Raw genomic sequence first — 24,139 nt, 5'->3', positions numbered from 1 at the left:
TTCTTTCTTCTTTGAAAGGTGAGGGTATGGAAGCTTCACATATGATGGAATAACCTGTGGTTTATCTCCATCCTTCAAAATTTGACTCTTCGACTTCCTCAAGATTGAATCTTCATCAATTAACTTCTCACTTTTTTCTCCCTCTATTTTTTTCTTCCTTTCGTTTTCAACTACTCCATGATCATCTTCTTTTTCAACTACACCCTCATCATTTTTTTCAACTACATCGTTCTCCTCCACCTCAACTACATCATCAACCTTCTTTGGAGCTTTAGGAACTAAAGGTGTCAAAACCTTCCTGCTCCTCAATTCAATAGCATTACAAGACTCATTCTTAGGGTTATCTTTAGTGTTACCCGAGAATCCGCCTTTACTTTGTTCAGCCAATTGCTTAGCTAATTGCCCTAGTTGAGTTTCAAGCATCTTCCTAGAAGCTTCATTATTCTTTCTTTCAGCTTCTTGACTCTTCTTCATCTCTTCAAAATTGCCTTGTGTCATCTTCATGAAGTTCATCATGGTTTCCTCAAGAGCCGATGGCTTCCTTTGTTGTTGTTGAGGAGGAGTGAGCATCTGAGAGTTCAAAGCATTGTTATTTGAGTAGCTTAGATTGGGATGCTTATTGATGCCTGAATTGTAGTATTGATTCTGCCTTTGATAACCTCCCATGAAGTTAGCTTCTTCATTTGATCCTTCGGAACACATTCACCGTTGGGATGTTCTTCACCACATAAGTCACACTTGATTGCAGCTACTTGTTGTTGCTTATGAGCCAAAGTGAAGCCTTGAAACTCCTTAGTTAGAGCTTCGATTTGTTTGTTCATCGCTGCTTGGTTAGTAAGGATAGCAGGTTGTTCACTTACCCCAAACACTCCTCTTTCTTTCTTCTTAGCTTCAAGACGATACTCATTTCCAGCCATGTTTTCTATCAAAGCTTGGACTTCATGATCAGTTTTGCTCTTGAGACTACCTCCCGCGGAAGCATCTAAGAACATTCTAGTGTTTGGTGTTACCCCCTCGGTGAAGATTTGGAGGTATTGCTTCTCGGTGAACTCATGATTAGGGCATCTCTTAAGAAGCAAATTGAATCGCTCCCAAGCATCATACAATGATTCACCTTCTCCTTGCTTGAAGTTAGAGATCTCCATCTTCTTGTCCCAATACATAGACATAGGGAAATATTTCTCCAAGAACTTCAGCTCCAACTCTTCCCATGTTTGGACGTCCCGTTTGGAATTGTTAGCAACCAATCTTTTGCTCTTCCCGTCAAGGTGAAAGGAAATAGCCTTAGCTTCTTTTGTGCTTCAGTCACGGTGGCTGGTTGCACACAAAACTCGCAAGTTTCAGCAAAGCGGCTCAAGTGTTCATGAGGACTCATAGCTTCAGTCCCATCGAATTGCTTGTCCCTCAAACCGTTGAGGACAGCTTGTCTTGATGTCGAAAGCTACGGGGTTAGCTGGTTGAAAAGTGTGGGTCGGTTGACCGCGATGAGTGGCTAACCCGTAGTCTCCTAGCTTAGGTCTTGGTGGTACAACTCCTTCTCCTTCCATAGTTGCAGATTTAGGAGAAGAGATCGTTTCGTATTCGGTTGAGAGTGGCTCCGTATTTGTTCTCGCACACCCGGTGGAACGGACCGAGCTAACCTTTGCGACCGAACAGCTTTCCGAAGTGCTCTAGCAGTTCTTTCAATTTCCGGATCGTACTCTAAGTCGTCCGAGCTCGTTTACCTCGCATATACAACAAAATACCTTAGTAGCACTTTGCACAACGCAAAGTAATCAAGTGAATATGAAAACAGAAAAATAAAAATTAAAAACGTAAAATTAAATTGCAAAAACCCTAAATTATAACGTAATTGCCTTGTTGAAATAATTCAACGGTCCCCGGCAACGGCGCCAAAAACTTGATAGATCTCTGGCAAGTGCACCAAATACTATCGAAGTAGTAAAAATATCGATCCCACGAGGACTGTTTTTAACTTCAATAATTCAATTGCGTTATATAATTAGGATGTATAAAAGTTATTTTTGGTTTGCCACTAGGCAAAGATTTGGTTTGATTTTACGAAATCAAATAAAAGAAGTAAAGATTTGATTAAGAAAATAGGAGAGAAAGATGAGATCGATCCGTCGAATCCTCTAAGTTCCCCTAATTGGTCTACGCACCTATTTGTTATGAATCCTTTTCTAATTTACGATGATTAACAAAATAGCCCTAATCAATCCCTTGAGTTAGGACCCTCTTCTTAAACTACAGCCCCTAATTCCTTAGGTGGTCTAATAATTCTTGAAGGTTTTACCGAACGTTAACCTATTATCACTAACAAACGATTATCTATTCCTAGACTAACCCCTGTTTATTAGAACAATTCAATTAGGTCTAAGTTGAAAGCCATGGTCGCTGGTCATTCATTCTCACGAAAACAAGTTATATGTGATCAAGATATAAAAAGCATTAAGAACAATTGAATTGAATAAACTAGAATTGAATTCATAAACAAAATAGAGTTTCACAAAGAACATGTGTCAATTAGGGTTACAAAGATTCATCTCGGATCTAATCTCTAAGAGATTTAGCTACTCATAATCGAGTTTACAAATAGCATAATCAATGAAATAATTAAAACATACATGGATTGGTAAAAGGTTGAAGAAATCGCCCTTCTAGCCGTCTCCGATGTCTCAAAATCGCACTTTGCTCTCCAAAATCGTAACCCTTGTTCTTCGGATTGAGTGCGGTATTTATAGAAGTCATGGGCTCGACCCGTCAAAATCGCGCCGCGCCATGTATATAGGCGTGCCGCGATTTCCCTCAAACAGGGAGGATGTAATTTTGCTTCAAAAATCGCAGCACGGCTTGAAATTGGCGTGACGCGATTTCCTTCGAACAAGACTTCAATATTTAAGCTTTTGCACTCCGAACGTATAAATTGCATGAGAACTCTATCAAAATGTCACAATAAGTCCTAAAAATTACGTAATGACAGCATGTCATCAACAACAAGCTAATTTATTTAAACAAAAATAAATATTAGCAAAAGTAATTAAATTAACGTACTAAGAAATTAAATTAACAAACTAAGAAATCAAAACCATACTACTAAAATACTAAAAAAAACAATAAAATTTAACCAAATCCAAAATAAAAAAAACTAATAATCATAAAATGCATAAAGTCATAAAATACATAAAGTAAAATGAAAATAAAAACAAAAAATGCAGCATAACTAAAAATAGAATGAGCCAAGTCAATGAATTTTTTTTTTCGCCAGCATTTCGCTAATAGCTCGTATTTCGCTATTAGCGAAATTTTCTGAACAAAATTTTTTATTTTGATGTTTTTATGCTTATGACTTGGTCCTACATGCAATTAACGAGAAAATAATTGACTTACAAAACTGGGTTGCCTCCCAAGAAGCGTTTGTTTCACGTCATAAACTCGACGCCTTTTTCTTGAAGAAATCATGGATCACTTAATGAATTTGTCGATGTATGTCGAACAACTTCACCATCAAATTAAGGTTCAAAAGGTTCTTCTTTAATCATAAACGGACTGGTCCACCTCAACTTAAGTTCATCCGGAATTAAACTTAAATTTTTGTTTCGCAATCTGCTTACCATAATAACGTTTAACCTTCTCTTTTCAAGTCATGAATCTTTGAGATCAAATTCTTGCAACAAAAAGATCCACCTCAACAGCCGAGGCTTTAAATTTCCTTTCGTCAAGACATATTTCATATATGATGATCTATAGAAACAATAACTTTGGAACCTTATTAGATTAAGAACAAAATTTTTCTAATGCAAAATTTTGCATTGGAAAAATTTGTTTTTGTGTTGGTTAAGGATTGCACAAACAAGATAATCACTTGCATCTCATATAAGTTCAAAAGATGGATTTTAATTAGGTACAAGGATTATTTGTGCAGTTACCAACTTTAATCAAAGAAAAAGTATTTAAATATTCTGAATTAAAATTAAACTTATTTTCTTTGATCAAGATGTTATAAAGGGGCTTGAATATTTTTCAAAAATTGTATAAAACGCCGATCGAAACCGGTATACCCACAAGAAACTCCTCACTCCTTAAAAGGTATGGAAATTTCTCTATAACATCTATCTTAGCTTGGTTTACCTTGATACCTTTGAAGAAGTTTTATGACCAAAGACAAAATCTTTGGTAACCTTGAAGTGATATTTCTTACCATTGAGCACCAAGTTAATATCTTTTCATCGCATCGGTACGATGTCCAAGCTTTATAACAACAAGTTAAACAAAAATATATACAAGAAAGAATTTTGTGCAAAATTGCTTAAAATGACAAAATTGTTTTGATACTTAAGATAATTACGCCATCCCCGGCAACGGCGCCATTTTGAAGGTAGTATTTTCATACGATCAAAAGTAAGTATTTTCGTTTATATCGTCTCCACAGGGATGGTGTATATCTTTAAATATTTCCACAATATTTGTCACGTTAAGGATCTGAATATAATTTGTTTATTTTTACAAAACTATTTTAACTACTTGACATAAAAATAAAAGGAGAAGATATAGAGTAATTCCGCTTGAGGTCGTAGACATCAACCAAGCGTAACAACCGCAATTCTCTCGATCAATTAACAGGTTCTAGCATATTCAACAATATTATCACAATCATTTCTACAACATCCTTCGTGTCCAAAGTGATATTGTTATTTCCAAGTTATCGTTTAAACATTCGTGCCCAAAACATTTAAAAGATAACATAATCGATCGTGTCATAAAACGATATAGTTATTTCTAACGTATCTTTTAAACATTCGTGACTAAATCATTTAAAAGATAACAAAGTCGATCGGATAACTTAACCGACGATTTCCCAACCGATTAAATGTCCGAAAGCATTAAGTTCTTGATTAAAAGTGATTATCAAAGATTAGTCAAACGCGTCAAGAGTGATAATTTAAGATAGATTGTTATTCTAGTTCTAGATTCAAGAGTTCGTGTCCAAATCATCTTGAATCTCGATGAAAGTATTAATAACGAGAATAACAACAATATTGAATAAATAAGCTAGAACCATAATTAAAAGATAAAGAAATTACATAATAGCTAGGTTGAATACCTCAAAACCACAAGTTAGATGCAGCTACATATGTCTATGATAGCTTTGCAAAGGATAAAAGAAAGATGAAGATTCCATGAAAAGATCCACGATGTCTCAATGAATCCATTATTGAATCTACTCCTAACTACCTTGCTTTGTGTTTCTCTATGGAACTAACTCCTCTCTTACAAAACATAAACTATCTAAGAAAATATAAATTACAGAATAGAGTGAAGATGGTATGCATATGGTATGGGATGAATTGGAAGAGAGGAGAGCCTTGCTTTTATAGGGCAGGAAATTTCGCTAATAGCCTAATTTTCGCTATTAGCGAAATTATTAGGTTACGTGCCCGTCACAATCAATGTCTTCTAGTGCCAGATTTCCCTGGAGTGGATGTCAATGTCTTGGCCTAACTAATACGCTATTAGTGTAATATACGCTAATAGCGATGTTCTTCACATTGTTGTGCTTTTTCATGATTTCGCTAATAGCCTAATTTAGGCTAATAGCCACGTTCTTCATAATTTCGCTATTAGCCTAATTTAGGCTAATAGCGCCGTTCTTGTGATCTTTTTGGCAATTCTTTTTCCTTGCTTATAATTTCCTGCATCAAAGGGTAAAGTAAAGCATTTAAAGCATAAATGGCATTAGTGCACATAAATGAAACTTTTCCATAGATAACTTGCATAACAAGTTACTAAAATGCTTATTTTTACACATGAATTATAGTACTTTTGGGTACTTATCATTCGCTTCCACGCTTGATAATGGTTTATTCATGTTAAAGCGGTGAATTTAGATTAGAAATTAGGGTTACATAAAATTAAGGTTTAAGCCTTGGCTTGATCCGGATTACGTCATTAGACTTATCCAACAATCCCAAGAAAAAGAAATCTACTCACTAACGTTCATTGTAGATATGGAGAAGAAGAGGAAGAAGAACATAAAATAAATAACAAGAAAATAAAGATGAACTTTTATTCAAAGAAACAATTGTCACATATTATTTCCAAGAACAAAAGATGAATATTTGTGATGGAGAGCTACTCTATTTATAACTTTACAATTGACTTAAAATCTAAGCAACTATAAGGGCATTCCGTAAAACTAAAACAGGGTAACTTGGCTTTCAAGCAAAAGCAAAGAAAAGCAGTCTGGGAGGTGGCACGGCCGTGCCAAGCTTCGACTTGGGGGAGAGTATTTTTGTCTCCGAATCTTTCATATTTTTGCTCCAAATCAGCTCCAGACTCATTTCTTTTGCTCCAAGAAACCTTCCATCATATATTCGTTCCCGAAATATAAAATATGCAATTGAAGTAAAATAGTTCAAAAAGGAAATAATATTTAAATAAAATAAAACTAAATCTAATTAAAACGAAACTAAATAATGCATAAAAATAGACTAAATAAAGACTCATCAAATACTAAGGACCTACTAATCTGAGGGGTCCAATCTCACCGTCCACTTGCGGTGCCCATTTAAAGTTAGAGCTATGGACCATGTAATATCCCGCTCGTCGGCTAAAGGAAACTTTATCTGTCAATGTATCAGCAGGACTAATGTTCATGGAAAGCGAGCATGATGGAAAATGTTAAGTATGATGGAAGATATAATTATGTGATATCAGTCGGGTATGGACTTATGTATCGGTGCCGAGTCGACGCAATTAAGACGAAGGGTATTTTGGGTATTCGCATGCAAGGAGTATTTAAGCATGTTTGGACCCAAAATATTCATTTTCCCTTTCACTTTCTCTCTCTAGGTTTGAGAGAAAGAATTGTTCTCTTCCTTCTCTCTAACCCACGCCCTCTCTCTCCTCTCTAAATCATCCAAACTTCTTCCCAATGTGATCAAGCATGGTTTTGGGTGGATTAGCAAGCAAGGAACAAGTGAAGGACGAGATTAAAACATGGTTGGTGGGAAAAGTTAAGGATCAAGAATGAAAAGGAAGCTAGGGTTTGATGTTGATGCTTGAGAAGTGCAAGAAACATGTTTAGGTGAGTTCCATAGATAGTTTACCTTCCTTTGGTTGTGTAAATTCATGTTAGAAAGTATTGATTTATGTTAATGAGGGGTTTTAATCCCTAATGTCCCTTTGATCAATTCTTGTTGATTACATGTTAGTTTGCCATGAAATATGTTATTTAAAGTCAATATATGTTGCTGGATGATTATGGTGCATTGCAGATCGATTTGGACGAGTTTTGGGTCAAAATGGCAAATTTGGTACCACGGACCCGAAGAAACTCGCTATTCGCAAAAATTTCGCTAATAGCGAAATTCTTCGAATAGGGCTACGCCCCAAGGTCGCTAATAGCGACTTTCTCGCATTTGCCAACTTGCTTTTGGCTTGTTGGCACAACATAGGGTCGGTGGTGCACTCCGAAGCTTTTCTTTCAACGTTTTACAACTCTATAACCCCAAAACAACATCTAGGAAATGCACATAACATCAAACGATTCTTGAAACGAAAATCATGGCAAACTTAACAAGAAAGGCAAGAGTGACTCAAGAGAGTTTAAGCCGATATTACTCGGGTAGCAATGAATTAATAAAGGGAATGAATGTAGAACCTTGACATAGTTGTTGAGAACTAGCAAGATAGCAAGAATCCCTAAGTATGTCAAGTATAGGTATGAATGCATATGTAAGTAAGACGCGAAGATTATTCTCTTCGCATATGATTAAGAATGACTTAGCAAGTATGTATATGTTTAACTTATGTGAATGACAAGACCATAACTAATATAATGTAGGTGGCATGTCTCTTGCTATCCACTCCAGAGGGATACAAGGGGTTCTCATGATGGGAATGGTTCAAGACGCAAGGGACCCGCACGACACCGAGGGAGTCCGATGTACGTACATCGGTCATGTATGGGATTATTCTCGGGGTTACTCCACCCGAGGCTATCCGTAAAATGAATCAAGATAGTAATTGTTTGTTCAACGTTAACCTAATGAATGAACTTATGTACGACCATGCATGTTATGAATATGCTTATGATTATTCAAGAATGTTATCATGTAAGATTATGTTTATGTACAAGAGCATGAGATGCTATAAGACAAGTACAAGTCATGTATAGGACAAGTAAAGATTATGAAACCGATGACGATCTTAGGTTCCCCTAATCGTCCGGTTTAGGTTCGTGTCATGATTATGTTATGTTTAGGCCTCGATACGTAGAGCGTATTCTTGGTAATGCGGTCCTAGATTCTCCCTCGGCCGCCATGACACGTATAGGGAATGAAGCCTATAACAAGTTAAGATGAGACGATGACGGCCCTAGTATGCACGACCGTCTAGTATGCAAGTCCCCACACACGTATAATCAACCGTCGGGTTGTATTATAGACACGTGGTGACCGTAGGTTTCCCCGAGGTTACCTATAGCCTAAGTTTTAGGGGAACTCACCTGAGACATTATGTATCATCCCAATCCTTATTTGTTTCGGATAAGCGGGATGATTATGCATGTTCATAGTCGGGTGGATGATACATCAAGGGTTCGTTAGTAGCGCTGCAGATGTTATGGTCATCAAGGATGTATTTTTATGTATGGACGAGATGTATAGTATTTATGTTTATACGAACGTAACTTGTTGTAAATATTATTCATTCGGAAATTTTTATGCCGTATATTTTTAATGTATCCGGTACTAAAATTAATGCACGTGCTAAACTTTCTAGATACGTTTAGTATGGGTGTTACATTTGGTATCGAGCAGTCGATTCGTATCGTGCCATGAGTCATTAAATTACAACTAAAGTAGTGGGACCATTAGGTTCCGGTAAATGTTTTAATTGTCATTGTTAGTTGAGCCTCGATCAACTCAATTTAGCATTCGACGGTTAGAACGGATGCCCGAGAGCCGAATAGGACCCAGAGGAACGAAGTATGTGATGAAGAGGTACCGAGAAGTAAGAACTCGGAGCAAGTTATAGTAAGAGTTTGAATGTGCCAATGGGTGGCCAGTGAACTAAGCAAGTATAAATGTGAGTTCTCCAGAGTGCAAGGCTACAAGAATAGGAGAAGACGACATGTGTTGATGGAATTAGTAAGCTCTCGGGGATTGAGATATGAGAACGAAAATAAAGATCTATATGTTCAGGTGTGAATAAGGTTCTAACAATGAATGATGAATGAGTTGTGTAATATCCCGCCCGTCGTTGTCGGAATATTACCGTCGATCGCGCCATAAGATTAATAAAAAAGGAAAGTAAGTTTATGGAGAATATTTTAAGTGATGACAGCTAAATACGAGCTAAGTCTCGCAGTCATATTTAAAATGCTTAATGTAAAGGGTATTTTGGTAAATTCACGTCAAGGTAGTATTTAAATGTTTTTGGGGCCAAATATCTTCATAATGTTTTCTCTTTCTCTCTCTAGGGTTTGAAGTTGGGAACTTCTCTCCCTTCTCTCTCCTTTCCCACGCCCTTCTCTCTTTCTCTCCACCAAAATCTTCCAAATCTTCTTCCTTTCTTGGCATAAGAATTCATCTTGTTTCCTTTTGATCTCTTCTATTTTTAGAAGTGGGATTTTGTTGGTTTCACTACATCTTCTCTCAAGAAAAGAAACAAGGATTAGGGTTTTTGATTGGTAGTGGTTATTATTGAAGGTTTATGCATGAAGTTTCTTTAAGAATGGAGTAGCTCTAATCTCTACAAAGATTGGATACTTTTGAAAGGAGTTGTTTGTACCAGGGTTTGGCTTAAACTCTCTTTTATCTTTGGTTCTTAAGATATGTGATATGGAAGCTAGGTTTGGTTGTTCATTAAGAGGCTAGGGTTTTAGTGCTTGAACATGGAAGCTTATGTTGAAGCATGTATCATGGGGTTGTGAATCAAGAAGTTAAGGCCTTGGGTTTGTATTGAAGCTTTGAAGTGAACTTGAAGGCAAGATCAAGAACTAGGGTTTGTTAATGGTAAAGTGGAAGCTAGAGTTTGAATAGGGTATGGTTTCATCATGATCAAAGAAGAATTATGAAGATAGAAATTGATGGAGTAAAGGAAGCAAGTGGGACAAAAGCTAGGATTTGGACTTGTTGGAGCTTGGGGACTTGTTGATGCTTCAAGAAATTGATAGGTGAGTTCCTTAGATAGTTCCCACCCTTGGGATTATGTGTTTAAGCTTGCAAGAAAACCATATAATTTTGCTAGGGTTTATGTGTAGAAAATTACCCCTTTGTATGCCATGCAACCTTTATACTTGTGAATACTTGTTCAATGGCTGTTTTACAAGTTCCATATGATTTCTAGTGCCATGATATGTCTTGGGATGTTTTGTATTGAGGTTTTTGGGTCAAAAACACCAATTATGCAGGTCCGGATCGTCATAACTCGCCACGGCGAGCAAACAGGCTTGTCTAGGCGAGCAAAACATCCTCCCCGGAGTGTTACTGCCACCATACTCGCCACGGCGAGTAAGTGAACTCGCAACGGCGAGTGATGGAGCTCGCAATGGCGAGCTAAGGGTCATGTCACCCGGTTTGCTCGTTTCAGCCCCTTTTTAACATACTTCGGTCCGGTTCTTCAAGCAATCTTCTACGGTAACAAACCCCTCAATACATGACTCCAAGGCATGGGTTTTTTTATAAATGTTTCTTGAGCATTTAACAAGTATTTGCAACATGTAGACGAACATGGCTTATGAGCAAGGGCAAGAGCTAGAGCCTCGACATAGTTAGTCGAGAACTAGTATGTTTAGCAATTATCCCTAGAATGTTAAGACGCGAAGTATATTATCTTCGCACATGAAACAAGAATAAGTTAGTAAGCATGTTAGTTGTGGTTTGATTAGATATCTCTCCACCATTTTTATAATGAACAAGTATAAGATTACCGCTACTCGGATCGACTCAAGGGTCCGAAGTAGTAAGCAAGCATGAATAGGTTTAATCTTTCACGATGTTAAGACTAAGATTATAACCACATAACAGTTGTTCGTGTCTCTTGTTATCCACGTCGTGGGGATACGGGAGGTTCTCGACCTAAGGGGAACGGTTCAAGCCGCAAGGGACCCGCACGACACCGAGGGAGTCCGATGTACGTACATCGGTCATGTATGGGATTGTACTCGGGGTTACTCCACCCGGGACTCTCCGTAAAATGAACCAAGCTAATAATGTATGTTCAACGCTAACATAATGAATAATGAACGTAGATGCGAGTATATGTATGATATGACTATGACTATGATTGAGAATGAATTCATGTACGATTATGTTAGGTACAAGTACAAGTTAAGTAAAGAATGTGATGCCGATGATGCCCTTAGGTTTCCTTAATCGTCCGGCTTAGGATGGTGTCATGAATATGTTATATGAAGTCCTCGATGCGTTTACCGTATCTTGGCATAGTGGTCTTAGGTTCCCTCGACCGCCATGACACGTATGATAGTAAGCCTATAATTAGTAAGATGAATTATGACGGCCTAGTATGCACAACCGTCTAAGAATGCAAGTCCACACACACGTATAATCAACCGTCGGGTTGTAAAATAGACACGTGGTGACCGTAGGTTTTCCCCCGTGGTTGCCTATAGCCTAGGATTAGGTGGAACTCACCGAGACATTATGTCTCAACCCAATCCTATTTTTGTTTCGGATTAACGGATCGTATGTCAAGTTAGTTTCCGGATGGATATCTCTTCAAGTGCTCGTTCGTACACGCCGAGGAATGGATATGGATTGCAAGGATACATTTATTATTTTAGTCTAAAAGTATTGTATCATTTTATACGAACGTGTATTGATGTATAATATTCATTCGAAGTTTTATTTGTTGTAAATTTTTAATGTATCCAATACTAAATTAACGCTCTTACCGGACTTTCTAGATACGTCTAGTATGGGTGTTACATTTGGTATCGGAAGCAGTCGATCTCGTACCGTGCCTTGGGTCATTAAGTTACAACTAAGGAAGTGGGACCATTGGGTTCCGTAAATGTTTCAATTGTTGATGTTAGTTGAGCCCGATCAACTCAATTTAACATTTGACGGTTAGAACGGATGCCCGAGAGCCGAATAGGACCCAGGAGCAACGAAGTATATGAAGAAGATGATCTCGGAGATAGAACTCGCAGTAAGTAAAGTAAGAATATAATAGTGCCAAATGGTGGCCGGTGAGCTAAGTTATTCAACTTTGAATCCTCCGGAATGCAGAGTAATAATAAGATGGAATGTTTCAACGATGTTGAATAAGTTGTTAAAGATACTTCGTATAACCGTAAGTGAAGACTTTGGAAATATCCGAGTATGGCCGGAAGTTTTGGTAAGAGTCGTTGTTGGAACAAGACTGTGTTATAGAAAGGAAATATATTTCTTGAATGTAAGTACAAGGCTACAAGATAGGGAGAAGTCGACATATGTGGACGGAGTTAGTAGACTCTCGAAGTAGAGTTATGTGAATGAGGTTATGGATTTGTAAGCTCGTAGTGGACAAGGTTCTGGTGTTTGAAAGTGCGATAAGTTGTAATGTAGCGAGGAAAGTTACTCATAGTAGAAGAAGTTAAAGGTTTAAGTGAAAGCTTATGTCGTCCGTATTAAGGCGTTGATTTTTCGACGAGTCGAGAATGGTATTGAAATAGGTTGATGGTTGCCGTGCATATTTTGTAGAATATTTTACGATGATAGGAATGAATGATAAGCATTGGATTACTTGAGAAATAAGAATTTTTATGTGAAGAACGTTTTAGGAAAATTGAGTGAAGGAACTCGCCAATAGTGAACCCGGAGCGAAATTTGAGTTTTTCAAAAATTGTCAATTCGTTCCTAGGATTTATAGTGGCTAATGTAGAGTTGTCTTCACAATCTTATTATGCAACAAAAACCTTTTTATGACATCAAGTAATGAATGCATATTACATCCTAAGATTTTCAAAGGAAAAGGCATGAGCAACTATTAACGAAAATCAATACGGTTAAGGCAACTTTGGAAGTTAATATGTCAAGGGTCAAAGAAGAGTTTAGATCAAAGAATATAGAGGTTCCGGTATATGATTGGACGTGAAGACATGAAGTAAGAAGTTAAGGTGGTTAAGAGTTATGTTTGATCACGGGATTCTCGGGTTTTGTGGAGTATTAATTACCCCTCGAATCTATGATTTGCTTAATTAACTTACTAAGGCACGTTACTAGGACGAATTTAAATTCTTGCAAAGTTTATAAGATTTTAGAAAAGATATACGCATATGGATGATTGGAATTGGTATTCATAAATTTTAAATGGAATTCCGTAGGTATCGGTCGGTTACAATACATGAAAAATAATTTGAACATTTGGAGCAAGATTTGATGACACTATGTGTTATCAACTCGTTCCACGAATTTTATGGTAACGATCGAGACCCAAAATTCAATATTTTATAAATATAATAAAGAAACATCAACACCAATGATCCGTGTGCAAAATTATGAAGTTTTCTTCAATAAGAAAATTAACGAGCTATCATTGGTAAGATTAAACAAAGCATAGCATGCGAGAAACGAAGATGCCAAGTAGGATGTTCAAGAAAAGTATGCACGATGTGCAATACAAGCGTGCTATGGGAATTGAAAATACAAGTAGGTTTATCATGAGATTTTATCTAACAAGGCCTTATGAAGAGCAAGTTGCAGCATGGATGTCACATGAATGGTCATTAGAAGAGTTCGGGAAGATGATAATGCGTAAGGAAGGAATGAGAAGTTTCACTCGTCTCTATGATTTTGAGTATTGGTTAAAGACAACCGGTGGGAATCGCAGTAGCGCAACGAAGTAAATTGATTAAGTTGTTAACAAGTAAAGAAGCTTCATGAGAGGTATTATGAGACAAGCGAAAAGTTCTCGAAATGTTAAGTAATAAGACTTATACCGTCGGTGATGGATAAGATAAGGAGAAATGAATTATGAGCTAAGCAAGATGAGATTCATACTCACCGATGCCATAAAGGTTAAATGATAACGATACTTGCTAGAACAATGTTAAACCAAGATTTTATAACTTTTAAAAGTTAAGACGGGTATTAAGGGACTTGGAAATGAATTATTCTAAACAACATGATATTTTCATTTTTGAAACCAATGACACACGTCGTAAGTGAGTAAGTTCACTCAAGACGTGCGGACTTCCGGATCAACTCGTCGCTGACGAGTTTGGGCGAGATTCAAATCCTTTTCAAAATAAAGAAACTCGTCCCGTGGTTTGGCGATGCATCGTTAGCGGTGTGATTTAAAAATGCTTTCTTTAAAAAGGATATACATATATTCATTCCAAGGATCCGTATACCAATCTTTATAAGGTTTCTTAAAATAAAGAGATAAAACAAGTATCATTATTATCTAACATTATGTGACACCCGAGAGTATGTAGAAGACCATGGAAGGTAAAGTTTGACGAAGCGGACAACCGTGTTCTTCAAAAGGTTATATGAGGCATACAAGTTTATGATAAGAATGTTCAAGTGCAAGCATATTAAGTCGGAAAATTTAAGAGAATGTGAACCAAAGATTGGTTTATAGACGACAAGTTTAATGGTAAAATTTAAAATTGCTTCTCCATGTCAAGATACATGATTTACCCTAAGTAGATGAGATATGGATCCGAGATATCCGGTACAATATGCCGTAAGAATGAGTTTTGGCTCATGATATTTCAAGTTAAGTTAAGACTATGAGAAGAATGTTTCCGACGATACAAGGATTATTTTAAGATGTTATGGTTGAACTCGTTACATGTTAAGTGATCTCTAAATTTCGAGGACGAAATTTTTCTAAGGGGGTAGAATGTAATATCCCGCCCGTTCGGTGTCGGAATATTACCGTCGATCGCGCCATAAGATTAATAAAAAAGGAAAGTAAGTTTATGGAGAATATTTTAAGTGATGACGAGTTAAATACGAGCTAAGTCTCGTAGTCGTATTTAACACGCTTAATGCAAAGGGTATTTTGGTAAATTCACGTCAAGGGAGTATTTAAATGTTTTTGGGGCCCAATATCTTCATAATGTTTTCTCTTTCTCTCTCTAGGGTTTGAAGTTGGGAACTTCTCTCCCTTCTCTCTCCTTTCCCACGCCCTTCTCTCTTTCTCTCCACCAAAATCTTCCAAATCTTCTTCTTTTCTTGGCATAAGAATTCATCTTGTTTCCTTTTGATCTCTTCTATTTTTAGAAGTGGGATTTTGTTGGTTTCACTACATCTTCTCTCAAGAAAAGAAACAAGGATTAGGGTTTTTGATTGGTAGTGGTTATTATTGAAGGTTTATGCATGAAGTTTCTTTAAGAATGGAGTAGCTCCAATCTCTACAAAGATTGGATACTTTTGAAAGGAGTTGTTTGTACTAGGGTTTGGATTAAACTCTCTTTTATCTTTGGTTCTTAAGATATGTGATATGGAAGCTAGGTTTGGTTGTTGATTAAGAGGCTAGGGTTTTAGTGCTTGAACATGGAAGCTTATGTTGAAGCATGTATCATGGTGTTGTGAATCAAGAAGTTAAGGCCTTGGGTTTGTATTGAAGCTTTGAACTGAACTTGAAGGAAAGATCAAGAACTAGGGTTTGTTAATGGTAAAGTGGAAGCTAGAGTTTGAATAGGGTATGGTTTCATCTTGATCAAAGAAGAATTATGAAGATAGAAATGGATGGAGTAAAGGAAGCAAGTGGGACAAAAGCTAGGATTTGGACTTGTTGGAGCTTGGGGACTTGTTGCTGCTTCAAGAAATTGATAGGTGAGTTCCTTAGATAGTTCCCACCCTTGGGATTATGTGTTTAAGCTTGCAAGAAAACCATATAATTTTGCTAGGGTTTATGTGTAGAAAATTACCCCTTTGTATGCCATGCAACCTTTATACTTGTGAATACTTGTTCAATGGTTGTTTTACAAGTTCCATATGATTTCTAGTGCCATGATATGTCTTGGGATGTTTTGTATTGAGGTTTTTGGGTCAAAAACACCAATTATGCAGGTCTCCGGATGTCATAACTCGCCACGGCGAGCAAACAGCTTGTCTAGGCGAGCAAAACACCCTCCCCGGAGTGTTACTGCCACCATACTCGCCACGGCGAGTAAGTGAACTCGCAACGGCGAGTGATGGAGCTCGCAATGGCGAGCTAAGGGTCATGTCACCCGGTTTGCTCGTTTCAGCCTCTTTTTAACATGCTTCGGTCCAGCTTCTTCAAGCAATCTTCTACGGTAACAAACCCCTCAATACATGACTCCAAGGCATGGGTTTTTTTATAAATGTTTCTTGAGCATTTAACAAGTATTTGCAACATGTAGACGAACATGGCTTATGAGATTTATAATATGAGTTGCATCGGGTAGCATGTTATTTATAAGCAAGGGCAAGAGCTAGAGCCTCGACATAGTTAGTCGAGAACTAGTATGTTTAGCAATTATCCCTAGAATATTAAGACGCGAAGTATATTATCTTCGCGCATGAAACAAGAATAAGTTAGTAAGCATGTTAGTTGTGGTTTGATTAGATATCTCTCCACCATGTTTATGATGAACAAGTATAAGATTACCGTTACTCGGATCGACTCAAGGGTCCGAAGTAGTAAGCAAGCATGAATATGTTTAATCTTTCACGATGTTAAGACTAAGATTATAACCACATGACGGTGTTCGTGTCTCTTGTTATCCACGTCGTGGGGATACGGGAGGTTCTCGACCTAAGGGGAACGGTTCAAGCCGCAAGGGACCCGCACGACACCGAGGGAGTCCGATGTACGTACATCGGTCATGTATGGGATTGTACTCGGGGTTACTCCACCCGGGACTCTCCGTAAAATGAACCAAGATAATAATGTTTGTTCAACGCTAACATAATGAATTCATGTACGATTATGTTAGGTACAAGTACAAGTTAAGTAAAGAATGTGATGCCGATGACGACCTTAGGTTTCCCTAATCGTCCGGCTTAGGATGGTGTCATGAATATGTTATATGAAGTCCTCGATGCGTTTACCGTATCTTGGCATAGTGGTCTTAGGTTCCCTCGACCGCCATGACACGTATGATAGTAAGCCTATAACAAGTAAGATGAATTATGACGGCCCTAGTATGCACAACCGTCTAAGAATGCAAGTCCACACACACGTATAATCAACCGTCGGGTTGTAAAATAGACACGTGGTGACCGTAGGTTTTCCCCCGTGGTTGCCTATAGCCTAGGATTAGGTGGAACTCATCGAGACATTATGTCTCATCCCAATCCTATTTTTGTTTCGGATTAACGGATCGTATGTCAAGTTAGTTTCCGGATGGATATCTCTTCAAGTGCTCGTTCGTACACGCCTGAGGAATGGATATGGATTGCAAGGATACATTTATTGTTTTAGTCTAAAAGTGTTGTATCATTTTATACGAACGTGTGTTGATGTATAATATTCATTCGAATTTTATTTGTTGTAAGTTTTTAATGTATCCAATACTAAATTAACGCTCTTACCGGACTTTCTAGATACGTCTAGTATGGGTGTTACAAGTTGACAGAGAAATAAGTTAAGCCGTTCTTAGCGGACGAAATTAAGGTTTTATGTGGAAGTTTTATGTCAAGTGACATGATGAACAAGATATTAGTTTCTAATGTGCCGTGAATTAAATCGAATGATGTTAATGCTTGCCATGCAACAGCTTATAAAATTATTTTTTTATGATGACAAAGGAATGAATAATGTGCACTAGATTACTTGAGGAAGTAAGATTTTTATGTAAAATATGATTTCGGGAAACTGATCTGAAGAAACTCGCCAATAGCGAAATTTTTGCCATTAGCGAAATTACTCCGAGAGGATTTCGCCGATAGCGAACCCGGGGCGAAATTTTCGCTTTTTTCGGAAACCGTCATTTCGTCTCTAGGGCCTTAGTAGCTATTGGGGGTTGTTTTCACAATCTTTTATGCAAGAAACACTCTTTATAACATCAAGTATCGAATGCACATCAAGTATTAACGGAATCAATCCGGTTTAAGGTAACATTAGAAGATAACGTGGCAAGAGCCGACAAAGAACTTGGATCAAGATTTTTAAGGTTCCGGTATATGAATGGATAAAGTGGATGCAAAGTCATGAGATGGAAGATAAATTGGTAAAGAGTTAAGTGAAGTCACAAGATTTTCAGATTTAATGAAGTTATGAGTATTCCCCCGGACCTATGTTTTGCTTAATTGAATTGCTAAAGCTCGTTATGATGATGAATCATAAAGTTTACTCGAGTTTAGAAAGATATATGCATATGGGTGATTGAAATTGATATTTTTGAAATTCAAATGAAAAATTTTGTACGTACCGGTTTGTTACGATTCGCGTAGAGTGGGCTAAACTCACTAGAACCAAGATTTGATGGCACGTATGTGTTATCAATTCGTTCTGTGATTTTAGAGTAACGACTGGGACCTATGTTCGGTATATGTTTATTTATAGTGGAAAATCATCAACGTCAATAATCCGTGTGTTATATCATAATGTTTTCTTAAAGAAGGAAATTAACGAGTAAGCGTTAGTTGATTACGCAAAACGTAGTATGCGAGAATACAAGGATGCAATGAAGCAAGATCAAGGAAAGGCATGTATAATTTATGATGAATCTACCATGAGAATTCGAGTTTTGTTCGGAAACAAGTTTAAGTATGATAAGTATATGTCATGAGGTAAACCCAACCAAGTGGGAATGTGAGGTCCATCCCCAAGTAAAATAATATGGTAATGCGATAAGTCTACTGTGAGATTCAATCTTGCAAGGTATTGTGAGGTGCATGTTTATGGAAATGGTTGGCACATGAAATGTTTTGAGAAAGGTTCAAGAAGACGATGATTATATGGGAAAAAGAATGTGAAGTTTCAGTCGTCTCAATGGATTAGAATATTGGTTAAAGTCAACGGTGGGAATCGTAGTAGCGCAATGGAATGTTAATAGATAAAGTTTTCGACAATAACCATGGAACAGAAACTATATAGTAAGAGTCTTCTTGAGAAACAATATGGGACAAGCAAGAAGATCACACAATGTTAAGTAAGCGAAGAGATTAATACGGACGGTGAAGCATATGGTAAAGGTATAATGGATGCGTCGGAACCAAAGTAAGATAGGAAATGTTAGAGTCACAACAAATGAAGAGTATGTGCTATGATAAGAGAAATACATGTAAGAGTCGAAAGGTTCCTTTTTGTGACTCAAAGTAATGATTGAATTATCAAGTGTGGAACTGGTATTAAAAGAAGAAGTGTCATGCAGAGAAGGTAACAATATGTGATTGTAACCGGATATGATGTTTTGAAGATTCAAGTTTATTGTTCTTAGAATGAGGAAATGAGATTTTGTTATGAGGGTCAAGGATCCTATATGATTTATGTTATGCAATAATGTGAGTCTCCAAGATATGTATGCAAGTCAAGAAAGAATGAGAAAGAAGTTACTTTTGAAGTTCAAGAATTTCATTATGGAAGGAGATACAAATCATGAGTTATGCACGATGAAGTGCATACCCTCTTATGTCAAACTTGTTAAATGATCACGATACTTGTTATGAAGATTCCGAACTATGATTTAAAAACTCTTAAAATTTAAAATGGGTATTGAGGGACTTGGAAACGAAATTATTTTTAACATGACATTTTTCACAAAATTCTTTTAAAAGATTATGTCACTATTCGTTCCAAGGATCCGAATACTCATGTTTAGAAAACTTCTTAAAGCAATATGTTAGAATGAGTATCGTTATTATTTAACAAGAAGCGACACTTGAAGGTATGCGAGTGCTATAGAAAGTAAGATGTGTTGAAGTAAACAACAAAGTTTTTCGATAGGTTTCATGAGGTGCACAAGATTATGCCGGGAGTATTCGAATGCAAGTGGCCTAAGTCGGAAGTTTTAAAAGCTTATGAGCCGTAAGACTAGTTGATGAATGTCGGAAGTATCGGTGCATATAAATTTTGCTTCTCCATGGCACGTTATACGAGTCATCCATGAATTTGGGTGCAATAAGAATGGTAATGAAATCAAAAGATTTAATAAGACTCTAAAAAGAGACAAGAGATTCGTAGAATCGTCAAGATAGGTAATGTAAGGAAGAGGCACATGTCTCAAGGTGTAATAAGGAAGATTATGTATGAACTATGTATATGTGTGATGAGATGATTTAGTTGTTATTGAGCATTGCGGGGCAAACCTGGATCCCGGTAGGACCCCGAGTTAAAAGGCAAATCCTGAGAGTTCCGGTAATGATGAGTTACTTATATGAATGGTTTACGTTAAGCGGATATGATATGGATCCTGAGATAACTAGACCAAGATGTCGCAAGAATAAGATATGATCAAGATGATTCAAGTTAAGCCAAGTTTATGAAAGAGTTAATTTCCACAATATGAGGATTACTTCAAGATGTTATGCTTTGAACTCGGTAAATGTTAAGTGAACTCTAAATTTCGAGGACGAAATTTTTTTAAGGGGGTAGAATGTAATATCCCGCTCGTCGGCAAAAGGAAACTTTATCTTTCAATGTTTCGTAGGACTAATGTTCATGGAAAGCGAGCATGATGGAAAATGTTAAGTACGACGGAAGATATAAGTATGTGATATCGGTCGGGTATGGACTTATATATCGTTGCCGAGTCGACGCAATTAAGACGAAGGGTATTTTGGGTATTCGCACGCAAGGAGTATTTAATCATGTTTGGACCCAAAATATTCATTTTCCTTTCACTTTCTCTCTCTAGGTTTGAGAGAAAGAATTGTTCTCTTCCTTCTCTCTAACCCACGCTCTCTCTCTCCTCTCTAAATCATCCAAACTTCTTCCCAATGTGATCAAGCATGGTTTTGGGTGGATTAGCAAGCAAGGAACAAGTGGAGGAAGAGATTAAAACATGGTTGGTGGGAAAAGTTAAGGATCAAGAATGAAGAGGAAGCTAGGGTTTGATGTTGATGCTTGAGAGGTGCAAGAAACATGTTTAGGTGAGTTCCATAAATAGTTTACCTTCCTTTGGTTGTGTAAATTCATGTTAGAAAGTATTGATTTATGTTAATGAGGGGTTTTAAACCCAAATGTCCCTTTGATCAATTCTTGTTGATTACATGTTAGTTTGCCATGAAATATGTTATTTAAAGTCAATATATGTTCCTGGATGATTATGGTGCATTGCAGGATCGATTTGGACGAGTTTTGGGTCAAAATGGCAAATTTGATACCACAGACCCGAAGAAACTCGTTATTAGGAAAAATTTCGCTAATAGCGAAATTCTTCGAACAGGCTACGCCCCGGGGTCGCTAATAGCGACTTTCTCTATAGTTGCCAACTTGCTTTTGGCTTGTTGGCACAACATAGGGTTGGTGGTGCATTCCGAAGCTTTTCTTTCAACGTTTTACAACTCTATAACCCCAAAACAACATCTAGGCAATGCACATAACATCAAACGATTCTTGAAATGAAAATCATGGCAAACTTAACAAGAATGGCAAGAGTGACTCAAGAGAGTTTAAGCCGATATTACTCGGGTAGCAATGAATTAAGAAAGGGAATGAATGTAGAACCTTGACATAGTTGTTAAGAACTAGCAAGATAGCATGAATCCCTAAGTATGTCAAGTATAGGTATGAATGCATATGTAAGTAAGACGCGAAGATTATTCTCTTCGCATATGATTAAGAATGACTTAGCAAGTATGTATATGTTTAACTTATGTGAACGACAAGACCATAACTAATATAATGTAGGTGGCATGTCTCTTGTTATCCACTCCAGGGGGATACAAGAGGTTCTCAAGATGGGAATGGTTCAAGCCGCAAGGGACCCGCATGTCACCGAGTAAACAAGACGTAGATGTTCGTGTCTCTTGTTATCCACGTCGGGGGATACGAGAGGTTCTCGATCTAAGGGGAACGATTCAAGCCGTAAGGGACCCGCACGACACCGAGGGAGTCCGATGTACGTACATCGGTCATGTATGGGATTGTTCTCGGGGTTACTCCACCCGAGGCTATCCGTAAAATGAATCAAGATAGTAATTGTTTGTTCAACGCTAACCTAATGAATGAACTTATGTACGACCATGCATGTTATGAATATGCTTATGATTATTCAAGAATGTTATCATGTAAGATTATGTTTATATACAAGAGCATGAGATGCTATAAGACAAGTACAAGTCATGTATAGGACAAGTAAAGATTATGTTATGTTTAGGCCTCGATACGTAGAGCATATTCTTGGCAATGCGGTCCTAGATTCCCCCTCGGCCGCCATGACATGTATAGGGAATGAAGCCTATAACAAGTTAAGATGAGACGATGACGGCCCTAGTATGCACGACCGTCTAGTATGCAAGTCCCCACACACGTATAATCAACCGTCGGGTTGTATTGTAGACACGTGGTGACCGTAGGTGTCCCTTGAGGTTACCCATAGCCTAGGTTTTAGGGGAACTCACCGAGACATTATGTCTCATCCCAATCCTTATTTGTTTCGGATAAGCGGGATGATTATGCATGTTCGTAGCCGGATGGATGATACATCAAGGGTTCGTTCGTACCGCAGATGTTATGGTCATCAATGATGTATTTTTATGTATGGATGAGATGTATAGTATTTATGTTTATACGAACGTAACTTGTTGTAAATATTATTCATTCGGAAATTTTTATGTTGTATATTTTTAATGTATCCAAGTACTAAAATTAATGCACGTGCTAAACTTTCTAGATACGTTTAGTATGGGTGTTACGGACCAGCCATCGAAATTGGCAAACCGGGGAATCGAACACGGGACCTTGAGAGATGCACACCCCAAGGTCCAAACCGTTATCACTTAGTTAACCTAAATTACAACAATATTCTTGACTCGTCTCTCATTTGTTGGTATGATCTTGAATGTTATTTTTTTAAGGTTAGTTTGGTCTAAAATATAACCTTCATTAGTCGTTTGGTCCATCAAATTACTAACGAGAAGATGCGCTTAGTTATTTTTTACGGTTAATTTGGCCTTCAATATACCTTCCATTATTGTTGCATTCTTATTCCCATTTTCTTTTATGATTTTAACGGAATAAATGACTACGGCTTTGTTGAATAGTGAATTTCAAAACATCTTGGGGTTGTTTTATAAAATAAACAAATAATTGAAGGACTGATTAACCTTTCATTCTTTATTGGAAAGACAAGAGTAATGGTTTCTTCCTTTTTGGTTCAGAATTTCTTAATTTTTTATACTTGACAATTGAATATGTAAACAATGTCACGGTTTCTTTCCACATAAAAAATCGAGAGGTAGTAGACATCATGCTATAATTTTTCTTTTTTTGTTCTTTGAACTTTGTATTCCTTTTGTTGGTTGTGCAAAGGATATACCTATGGCTCAATATATCATCAATATGAATGCTTCACTGCCTCCATCCGACAAATTCATAATACATATATTGGATAGTACTCACATGTTTGTTCAACCCCATGTCGAGCAAATGATTCGAAGTCAAATTGCAAAGTTTCGAGAGGACAACACATATGTCAAACCTTCTTGATTCGATCTCGGGACTATATGTTTCTTGTATCTTCTGAATTTCATCTTTGGAATACATGTGATATTAGTTTTTAATTATGTTTCCTTTCTATTATATGTATGAAAACACTATTCCATTGATGTCGAGAGTGATTCGCCGTTTGAAAAGTTCTATAGACACATAATACGGTTATATGTGTATAATTATGAATATCTTTATAATTGTGTGAGTAATTTTTTTTGTTTTATATGCATTTTCTTTGATGTGATAATTTCTATGTGTGTGCCTTAATAATTAATTTAAATTATTAGCACTATATTTATTTTCTTAAGATAAATTGTAGTGTTTTCTTTGGAATTGCCGATAAGCTTTAGCGTAGCTACTTGTTAATTTTTATGTATATATATCTGGTTTTTTTTTTCCTTTTATCATTTAAAAAGTGTAATAAACTAGGTGAATGTATTTATACTTACTTTTTTCATTATCTCAATTATACCCTTAAACAACTTTTTCTATAATAAAGATCGTTGTTGATGTAATTAAAAAATAGATTATATTTTTTTATTATATTGTTGGT

The 24,139-nt window shown here is 37.0% G+C and overlaps 1 non-coding gene across 1 annotated transcript; it reads left to right on the top strand.

The window, feature by feature from the left end:
* The first annotated feature begins 1,047 nt into the window (after positions 1 to 1,047).
* Positions 1,048 to 1,154, top strand: LOC146922357 (small nucleolar RNA R71). The gene has a single exon (XR_015013034.1). It is a non-coding gene; the product is annotated as a small nucleolar RNA R71 (small nucleolar RNA).
* The last annotated feature ends 22,985 nt before the right edge of the window (positions 1,155 to 24,139 follow it).

This window comes from Medicago sativa, chromosome 5 (genome assembly GCF_051527215.1).
Source record: "Medicago sativa cultivar Bolivia chromosome 5, Bolivia_mono, whole genome shotgun sequence".
Lineage (NCBI taxonomy): Eukaryota > Viridiplantae > Streptophyta > Magnoliopsida > Fabales > Fabaceae > Medicago > Medicago sativa.
This window is presented reverse-complemented; position numbering and strand designations above follow the sequence as displayed.